Here is a 10,445-nt window from a genome sequence, read left to right on the forward strand (position 1 = left end):
GCCAGCTGTAGTGGAAGGCTACGGATTAATTTAGGCCACGTGCGGATCTTAACTTGCACCGACGTCTCGACGCATGAAGGTTTCCGTTTTTCGCATCCATCAGAAAAACAGCTAGTACCGCAATCGGCCCCGATCCCGCTTCCATGGGCTCAGCGGCACTACACCTTAGCCACTGATACGCCGTAGTTGGTTGTTCATCATGCTGTAGCGAAGAAGACGTGCGAGAATTTTCAAAACTGGAATTTTGTGCCCACACAAAATTATGCTAAGGCAAGTGTTACAAGTATGCAAAAATTATTTATTGATCTTAAATTCAACAAGAACCGATGCCCACATTACATGGAAGTTTTTCTTCACGTAGCTGAATTATGCCAGTATTCATACCACAAAAGTCTCAACAAAGAGGTTTCAAAACGAGCGACGGATGCGATTGAGGCGAGCATTTCTCCCTGTACCGAAATAGCAACTGAAGGGTGGATGACGCATGATGCGTTGATGTACCTCCGCTATCTCTCTTGTCTGATCGGGATGTGCAGATAATACCTATTCGTCATAAAGGCACGACAAATGCTCGGGCTGTGTGCAGCGCCAAAAGCCGCGAGACTTTTTTGTTTCTATTTTTTTCTCTGTTTCTCGCTGTCTTACATTGACACACCTTCGTCTTGGGGGCGTGGGAGGGGTGTGTTAATGTGCCTTAGGTACACATGTGCTAAGTGTCGGAATGCATTCGGCAACACGTAAAAAGGTTAGACCTAAGGTTCGTTTCATTTTTGCTTGTGTTTTTACGGCGACTAGCGAAAATACGGCGGGTCGTTTTTACAAGCTTGCCATCACAAGCACTCAAATTGAGAGGGAACCTTGTAGTCGGGAGGTTGTTCATGGAACTGTACACACTTCGTACGTAATTAAGATTGCGGGATCAAGGTGCACCTGCGCGGCCTCTCGCAGAGTTAACCGACCCCCCCCCCCCCCGACTTCAAAGACCAATTAGGGCAAACATGTCATAAGGCGGTTCATTGTGGGCACCTGAACGACAAAAATAATATTGAAAGTGCAGTAGAACGGCTAATTGGGCTAGTTGGTAGCTGTTCATCTTTAAGGTGGAAGCGCTCACACAACAGGGACGAAACTAGAAAAAAAAGGGCCCATCTCCCCGCGAGGGGGACTCGAGTAAATGCGTCGCATAGGGGGTGGGTGTATTGCGTTAACGTTTAGTGTTTGGGGAGTTGGTGGTAGTGAATGCGTTGTATCAGCAGCTTCTTGACGTAGTTTGAGTGAGTCAAGGATATAAGGCGCGTTCGTAGCCTCCCATTCCGTGTCGGTTTTGTGGCGCAGTGGGAAGAGCACCATGTACCTCGCGTTCCGCCCACAGGTAGTGAATGCGTTGTATCAGCAGCTTCTTGACGTAGTTTCAATGAGTCAAGGATATAAGGCGCGTTCGTAGCCTTCCATTCTGTGTCGGCTTTGTGGCGCAGTGGGTAGAGCACCATGTACCTTGCGTTCCGCCCGCAGGGTCGTGGGGTCGAAACCAGGCGCCGGTAAGTATTATTTTTTTATATAGTGTAGGGGGAGGGGTGCGGACCTGTTGTTGAGAGCGAGGAGGGTAGCGTGATGCGGGAGAGGAGGAGTGGGGGAGAGGGCGCACCTGGAACGGCTGTTGCGGACGCCAAGGCATGCCGACAACGCCGGGTGACATCGTGAGTTAAAGAAATGCCCTGCATTTAAAACAGAGACGACACGGCGTTAACTTGCAACTAGTATTTGTTTATTGAAAAGAAACACAAATATATACTCGCAACATCTCACGTGGTGCGTTCATCTCGCCCAGGATAAAACCATGAAAGTCACTTTTTACAGGGAATGAATACATATCGGGGTACACGCGGCAATCGAAGGGTAAAGGCATTAAAAGAGCGGAACCATAACACACCAAGAAACTGCTACGATCGCAATGAGTGGCACAGATAAAAGTATTCTTTATCTGTTATAAAAAATTACGGGACACTAACACATCTATCGCCGGATCTTTTAATGTGAAACGCTTCTATCAGCTCTCGAGTGGTTTTATCTCGATGCCGTCACAAAACTGTGGTATCGCAGAAGATTAGTAAACACCCATGCGTGGTGCAGTGTTACCATAGTTGGGAGCCCTGCTTTGATTTCTCAGTGTTTCTATGTTCTTGTAGACGTATGTTTAGGCATCGCCCAGTTTGTCCTACATAAGTGTGGCCACACGACATCGGTATCAGATAAAAAAACACACGCTACACAAAGCACAAAGGGGATGTATGTTTCACTTGGCATGCTTGTTTTCTTGACGGCTTCTCACTGGGAGATAACATTCTGTCTATTTTGCCGCATAACTCGATCAGTTTGTTTGGGGCTGAAAAAACCACGTTCACGTCATACCGGTTAGCAACACAATCTATCATCCGCAAGATAATTCGTAAGTTAATGAAAGGCGCGAAATCAGATTGGGGGGAACGAGAAAAAGAAAAGAAGTGTAAAAAAACCCGTCGTCATTCCGTCAATTTCCGTGTATGCACAAGATGTCGCACGGGTTAAAAAATGATGATAACCGGTATGACGTGAACGTGTTTTTTTCGGCGCCAAACAAACTGACCAAGTTATGCGGCAAAATAGACAGAATATTATCTCCCAGTCAGAAGCCGTCAAGAAAATAAGCACTCCAAGCGAAACATACCTCCCCTTTGTGCGTTGTGCAGCGTGTGTTTTTTATCTGATACCGATGTCGTGTGGCCCCACTTATGTACGACAAACTGGGCGATGCCTAAACATACGTCTACAAGAACATAGAAACGCTGCAAAATCAAAGCAGGGCTCCCAACTATGGTAACACTGCACCACGCATGGGTGTTCACCAATCTTCTGCGATACCACAGTTTTGTCACCGTATCGGGATAAAACCACTCGAGAGCTGATAGAAGCGTTTCACATTAAAAGGTCCGGTGATAGATGTGTTAGTGTCCCGTAAATTTTTATAACAGACAGAGAATACTTTTATCTGTGCCATTCATTGCGATCGGAGCGTTTCTCGGTATGTTATGGCTTCACTCTTTTAATGCCCTTACCCTTCGATTGTCGCGTGCACCCCGGTATGTATTTAATCCCAGTAAAAAGTGACTTTCATACTTTATGTTGGGCGAGATGAACGCACCACGTGAGATGTTGCAAGTATATATTTGTGTTTATTTTAAATAAACAAATAGTAGCGAGTTAGCGCCGTGTCGTCTCTGTTTTTTCTTGTTTCGTCCCTGTTGTGTGAGCGCTTCCACCTTCAAGATGTACTGAGAGTGGTACGATATCCTTTGGACCTTTCAAGCGTCCTTTGCAAACACCCCTAGAAAAGGGCAGCATCCGTGCAGCTCTACAAAACCGTGATTTATCGTATCAGAGCGAGAACAGCAACCATAACAAAAAAAGACGAGGGTCTTGAATACACGTTTTAAATGTGGACGTACCAGCGTGGAATTCGAAGTCGTTTTAACTCTTCGCTGATAGCACATGCAACAGCGTGTCATTACTCTTACTAAGAGTATCATTACTCTTCGGGATAGCAATTGTTTTCCTTTCGTAAAGAGTAGGCGGCTAGTCAGGCCTTGCGATCAACTTGGAGCAAGCCAAGGGATACAACAATGAGCAGAATCGCTGATGAAAGTCAGTAGTGAGACAATCGGGCCCCGGAGTCTTACTCTTTGCCAGTGGCAATTCGGCGATGCAAATATCTTGGTCAAAAGAGTCGCTATTTTTATCTCGGCTGAACCGAAAAGAATTTGGCGAAGGATTCCTCACTGGCCGCTTTTTCATACTTTGAATAGGATTTTGTAATGATCAGTGAACACCTTTATTTATCGTTTCATTCCACACAATCTCAAGCTCCTGCCTATAACGCATGACGACACTCTTGATTGATTGATTGATTGTAGGGTTTAACGCGCCGACGGAACGCAGACGATGAGGCGCGCCGTAGTGGAGGGCTCCGGATTAATTTTGACCACCTGGGGATCTTTAACGTGCGCCGAAATCCGTACACACGGGCGTTTTTGCTTTTCACCTCCATCAGAAAAGCGGCCGCCGCGGCCGGGAATCGAACCCGCGACCTCGTGCTCAGCAGCGCAACGCCTTAGCCACTGAGCCACAGCGGCGGGTGACGACACTCTTCGCCTAGGGGCCGGCGACGCGGTTGCCTTTAAGCAAAACGCTGGGAACGCGCCGCCAGTATACCCGCAGCTAGGGTATTTATCAGCATCAAACTGACCAGGATACCGATACCGATATATATTGACCAGGATACCGACATCCAAGTTAATCGAGTTGTCCACGCAGATCGTCAGCTACGGCTGGTCAGGTGGGGAAGGCAGCATATGGAATCCCGTGAAGAGGTAGCCACTCTCATCCAGCGCGTTTCCCGCTGACATGCTCTGGATTAAAAGTTTTCCTCCTCCTCCTCTAATAAAAGTCTTTTTTTTTCTGTTCGAATATTATTACTGTGGCCTCTTCTTCGCACTGACTTTCACTTTGTTTCATCTGCGGAGACACGGCGAGGCCGAAAGAACCTCTTGCGCATGCGCGGCTTCCCGGACGCTGCCGCCTTTTTGGCGGTTGTATTTCCGCCTATAAAAAGGCGAGGTTAATTGCATCGAGGCCAGTGCAGTGTTGGCATAGCTCGAGGGCTGTCATGCTGCCGGTTTGAGCACTCACGTTGGACCTTTTGTCAGGGACCTTTTTTTAACACGAAAGTGTTTTATTCCGGGATTCACGAAGATTTCACTTACGTCATTTCCGTCACGGAAGTGACGCCAGTGAAACGAAGCAAGCGGCCTGTAAAGGGTGCACCCCTGCACACAGGGTCTTCTTGCGGGGAAGCAACTTTTAGTACTAATGAGTACGTTATACTTGGGGTTGTTCGTTTTCGGGTTTTATATTTTAAAACGAAAGTGTTTTATCCTGGGATACTCCACAATTTCCCTGACGTCATATCCGTCCCGAAAATGACGCCAGTACACCTTTGCCGTAATGACCCGCCAGCAGGACGTCGCTCGCCAAGCACACCCACAAGACAGCCGTCGACCCGCAAATCATGCTCAGCTGCAGATTTCGCGGCACATTTCACTTTCGTGTTTTACCGATTCCTATGACAGAGGAATCAACCACAGTTTTTTGTGTAACGTCATTATGCTCTTTCTTTCGTCATGAGCAGCTTTAAGTTTGGAATCTCGCATCGTCGCCCGAACGGACGCAACTCTCACAAGCAAGCAGCTTGCCAGTCACGATACCTTGACGCGGACCGTCATCAGTTGTCCGGCCGCAACACATGGTGGCTGCTGCGAGACAAAATGCACGGAATTTATGCCTGAGTTTTGCCAGGCTTCAGGTGGTAACTGGTAAGGCCCGCGTGTTTGATAGGTGGGCTATTCACACAAGACTATTAGCGTGAAATGGGAAAAACACTGCGGTAGTTGGCTATTAATTTGAAAGCGTTAGAAAAAACTGTGGTTGATTCCTCTGTCATAGGAATCGGTAAAGTGCAGCGAAATCTGTAGCTGAGCATGATTTGCGGGTCGGCGGCTGTCAAGTGGGTGTGCTTGGCGAGCGACGTCCTGCTGGCGGGTCGCTTCGGAAAAGGTGTACTGGCGTAATTTCCGTGACGGATATGGTGTCAGTGAAATCTTGGTGTATCCCGGCATAATACACTTTCGTATTAAAATATAAAACCCGAAAACAAACAACCTTAAATATAACGTACTCTTTAGTACTAAAGGTTGCATCCCCGCATGAAGACCCTGTGTGCAGTGGTGCACCCTTTACAGGCCGCTTAATTCGTTGTACTGGCGTCACTTCCGTGAGAGATATGACGTAAATGAAATCTTCGTGAATCCCGGCATGTCTGTCTGTCTGTCTGTCTGTCCGTCCGTCCGTCCGTCCGTCCATCCGTCCGTCCGTCCGTCCATCCGTCCGTCCGTCCGTCCATCCGTCCGTCCATCCGTCCGTCTCTCCGCCCGTTATTCTTGATTCAGCCGCCCGAACAATGGGAACAAATGCTCAGATAGGCAGGACTGTTCCACATTACGAAAACTGCTGGCACAAACCATAGATGTGAACATTATTAAATGCAAAGAAAAACAGGCATATTTGACAAAAAAAAGTTAGAAAAACTGCGCCTAAAAACGCAGTCGAAATAACAGCAAACGCTACAAAAAAAGGTGTCAGGTTTTGCTGTTCTATGCAGAACAAAAGCAAAAAAAAAACTGCATATAAAGAAAGCAACGCGCGCTGTCCCGACCTATGGCGCTCAAGCAGTTGGAAAGCGGGAAAGTTGAATTGAGCAAACCCCATAGCATTCAGCATAGGAGAGGTGAGAGGGGAAAGGAAAAAGCGCGAGGGCTGGGAGAGGGAGGGAGGCGAGGCAGTCACGTGTCAGGGGCGGCAGAATACTATCGTCTTTAGGCGACGTTTGCTGTGAAGCAAGCGATTCGATATCAGCCATATTTTTTATATATAATGAGAGATTCATGCACAGGTGTTTTCAACAAACACCCTACCGTATACAGCCTAAGCGAATCTAACGGACACCTCATAGCTCCGGCACGTCAAACCGCAAATTTTGGCCCTGCTGTTCGTTTCGTTGCTTGCAAATTGATTTTGCTACAGAAATGAAGCTCAGCAACGGGAAAACTTGGGTGAGTTGGTGATGCGAGTTGGTTGGGCGAGTTGGTTGGGCGCGCGCTTCGTGTGTCCTCTTGCTATCGTCCTTGGTCTCGTCTTGTGTCCTGTGGTTCAACATGCTACAGGAACGTTTCCGCGTTTTTTATTCTTATGTCCATTAGTTTGCAAGTAGACATGCGTTATGTATTTTCGTGTCTAGTAAAAAAAAAGAAACACTAGTTATTTTAACGACACCGTCTTGAAATGCGTTGAGTATCTGGAAAGAATACAAATCAATCAATCAATCAATCAATCAATCAATCAATCAATCAATCAATCAATCAATCAATCAATCAATCAATCAATCAATCAATCAATCAATCAATCAATCAATCAATCAATCAATCAATCAATCAATCAAAATTAATTAATTATATAAGTATATAATAATTAATTCAATAATTAATTAATTACATCAAACAGTGTTTAGTTTTCTTCAACAAGGCAGATACCAGCAACAACAAATCATAAAAGACCTCTCGAAATGTCCCTTTATGGGTGCAGATCGCATGTATTGGCCCTATCGCACAACAGTGTCGGAGAAAACGTGTAGCTCGGTTGCAGGGCAAAATAATGTCACCATGGCTGCCGAGTGCCAGAGCTCTTTTCCGGGGCGTTAATAGTTGCGCGGCCGCCTGTACCCGCGAGGCGAAGGGGCGGCCAGTGGGGGGCCCTCCCCGTCCTCCATTCCAGGCTCTCTGCGGCAAGGAAGGGCAGCAAGGAACGTGGTCCGCGTTGTTACCCGGATCGCAACTTTATTTTTAAACCGAGCACCCCATCCGACGCCGGCGCTGATGGGCTCGGCGCGGAATTTTTATCAACGAACGAACTCGTGTAAACAAATTTGAGGCGTCTGTTTTCTTTGACTTTGGTCTCTTCATTCCTCCTCCCACTCCAGGCCCTTTCTGCGCCCCCTCCCCCCCTCTGTCCGTTTCGGAAAGGCAATATTTTTCTCCCATTTGTCGTTGTTTTCAAGTTCCCTTTTGTTCTTTGATGGAGTTGCCTTCTTACTACCCCTCTCTTTCTCACTCTGCGCGTCGCGGGATCGCAAGGCTGTGCAGGCTCCTTCCATGCTCGCCCCGACAGAAGCAGTATGGCTGCTGCCGCCCTTCTCCAACTTCGTCTCCACCCTAGTATAAATGGCGACCTTTTCCGCCCTCGTGCGTTCGAATGCCTGGCCGACGACAAGGCGCGAATCCTTCACCGACCTCCAGAGCCGCGAAGCTGTCGCGGGTTGCCGTTCGAATTTCCCCGGCCTTCGCCTCCCGCGACAGCCGCAAGATTCAAGCGGCCCCCACTTAGCTGCCTCCAAAACGTCCGTTAATAAAACGCAGGCAGCCCTACCCTTTCCCTCTGCTATAACACCGCCTCCCTTTCCGGCGGAGTGCCTTCGGCACATTATAATGTGGAATAAACGTGGTTTCATTCGTTCTTTTCTTTCGCCGGCTCCTCCCGATTTCTTTTCTGTTCAGTGTATCCCCGCGCTTTATTTTTACCCGCCGCTCGTCGCTGCAATGTATGGGCCTGAGCAGCAGTTGAATGCTTTTACGACGATCGAAGAACTACCCTGAAGCCGTCCGAGGATAAATGTAGACTAAAATGAAGACATTAAGCGAAATAGGTACAATAATCACAATTGGTCAGGAAAGATGATCAACAGCCTTTATTGAGAAAAGAAGGCCTCCAGTCCGTTAGGGCAAAAAAGAAGTGGGGGGTACGGTAAGGGTGGATCGTTTGGTGCAATTAGCAAACGCTTTAATTATTTTATCGTCCAAGCGCAGAATTACGCATTTAGCCAGGAGTTGTTTCCACAATTGGCCGAATTATGTCGATTATATATATATATTTATAAATATATAAATATATATATATATATATATATATATATATATATATATATATATATATATATATATATATAATGAAGAAAATGAGTCCAAGAAATTGTTTCCCGCTATTATATATATATATATATATATATATATATATATATATAAGGTTAGTAGAGACAGAGACACACGAGAAGGACATTTAAAAATAAAAAATCAAAGTTTACTGACGTTTCAGGGAGGGGACTCCCTTTCTTCATAGTACTCTGAAGAATGGGAGTCCCCTCCCTGATACGTCAGTAAACTTTGATTTTTATTTTTAAATGTCCTTCTCGTATATATATATATATATATATATATATATATATATATATATATATATATATATATATATATGACTCCACTTTCTTATTTTCCAAATTCTTTATCTTGACGTACTACATCCTCCCCTTTGCTTTCCGAGGTTGTCTTGACTGCCAATTCTTATTTCTGTCTTATTTTCAACGAGCCCCTCATTTCCTATTCTGATTCGCTACATGCATAGCGAGGGCCTCTGTTCTGGCAGTCTTGGTGCCAAGGTTAGCTTAAGAGGGTTCAACGCTGGTCGACCACTCTAGACATGTCGTAGACGCTCGAGTCGCGGCCCGGGGGTTAGAAAGAAGGTCCCCTTCACCCCGAGTAGTCCGAGTGGCGCTGGCTACCACCCCCAAGCGCAGGAAACAAAAACACGTGAACATAAATACCCCAGAAAGTGGAGGCTAAAGAAGCCCCGCCGGTAGCGTAGTGGTTATCGCACCAGACCGGTATTCTGGAGGTCGTGGGTTCGGATCCCACCTGGCGGGCATTTTTTCTCCACTTTCTTATTTTCCAAATTCTTTATCTTGACGTACTACATCCTCCCCTTTGCTTTCCGAGGTTGTCTTGACTGCCAATTCTTATTTCTGTCTTATTTTCAACGAGCCCCTCATTTCCTATTCTTATTCGCTATATATATATATATATATATATATATATATATATAGCAGAACAGAGAGATACGGGACGAGGGACTCGGTAAAGATACATATCAAGGTTGCAGTCGTCATTGCCAGTGCTATTCGGCTTTTTTTTTCGAAATATATAATAGGGCCGAATGACGTGTGCTTGTCACGTTTCTTTGATTCATTGATAAATAAGCGAAAATATAAGTCGAGAAAAAATCCGCCGTTTTCCGCTCCCGGAAAACGGCGGATTTTTTCTCGACTTATATTTTCGCTTATTTATCAATGAATCAAAGAAACGTGACAAGCACACGTCATTCGGCCCTATTATATATTTCGAAAAAAAAAAAAGCCGAATAGCACTGGCAATGACGACTGCAACCTTGATATGTATCTTTACCGAGTCCCTCGTCCCGTATCTCTCTGTTCTGCTATATATATATATATATATATATATATATATATATATATATATATATATATAGCGAATCAGAATAGGAAATGAGGGGCTCGTTGAAAATAAGACAGAAATAAGAATTGGCAGTCAAGACAACCTCGGAAAGCAAAGGGGAGGATGTAGTACGTCAAGATAAAGAATTTGGAAAATAAGAAAGTGGAGAAAAAATGCCCGCCAGGTGGGATCCGAACCCACGACCTCCAGAATAACGGTCTGGTGCGATGACCACTACGCTACCGGTGGGACTGTTTACCCACCACTTTTCTCGGGTATTTATGTTAAGGTATTTTTTGTTTGCTGCACTTGGGGGTGGTAACCAGCGCCCCTCAGACTACTCGGGGTGAAGGGGACCTTCTTTTTAACCCCCGGGCCGTGACTCGAGTGTCTACGACATGTCGAGAGTGGTCGACCAGCGTTGAACCCTCTTAAGCTACCTTTGGCACCAAGACTGCC

General features: G+C 46.0%; 1 non-coding gene across 1 annotated transcript; it reads right to left on the reverse strand.

The window, feature by feature from the left end:
* Window positions 1-10,162: 10,162 nt before the first annotated feature.
* On the reverse strand, window positions 10,163-10,235 carry Trnan-guu (transfer RNA asparagine (anticodon GUU)). Its single transcript has one exon. It is a non-coding gene; the product is annotated as a tRNA-Asn (tRNA).
* Between the last annotated feature and the right edge of the window lie 210 nt (window positions 10,236-10,445).

The sequence above is a fragment of the Haemaphysalis longicornis genome, unplaced genomic scaffold (assembly GCF_048455015.1).
Source record: "Haemaphysalis longicornis isolate Haplotype H1 unplaced genomic scaffold, Haemaphysalis longicornis Haplotype H1 scaffold_1, whole genome shotgun sequence".
In the NCBI taxonomy this organism is placed as follows: domain Eukaryota; kingdom Metazoa; phylum Arthropoda; class Arachnida; order Ixodida; family Ixodidae; genus Haemaphysalis; species Haemaphysalis longicornis.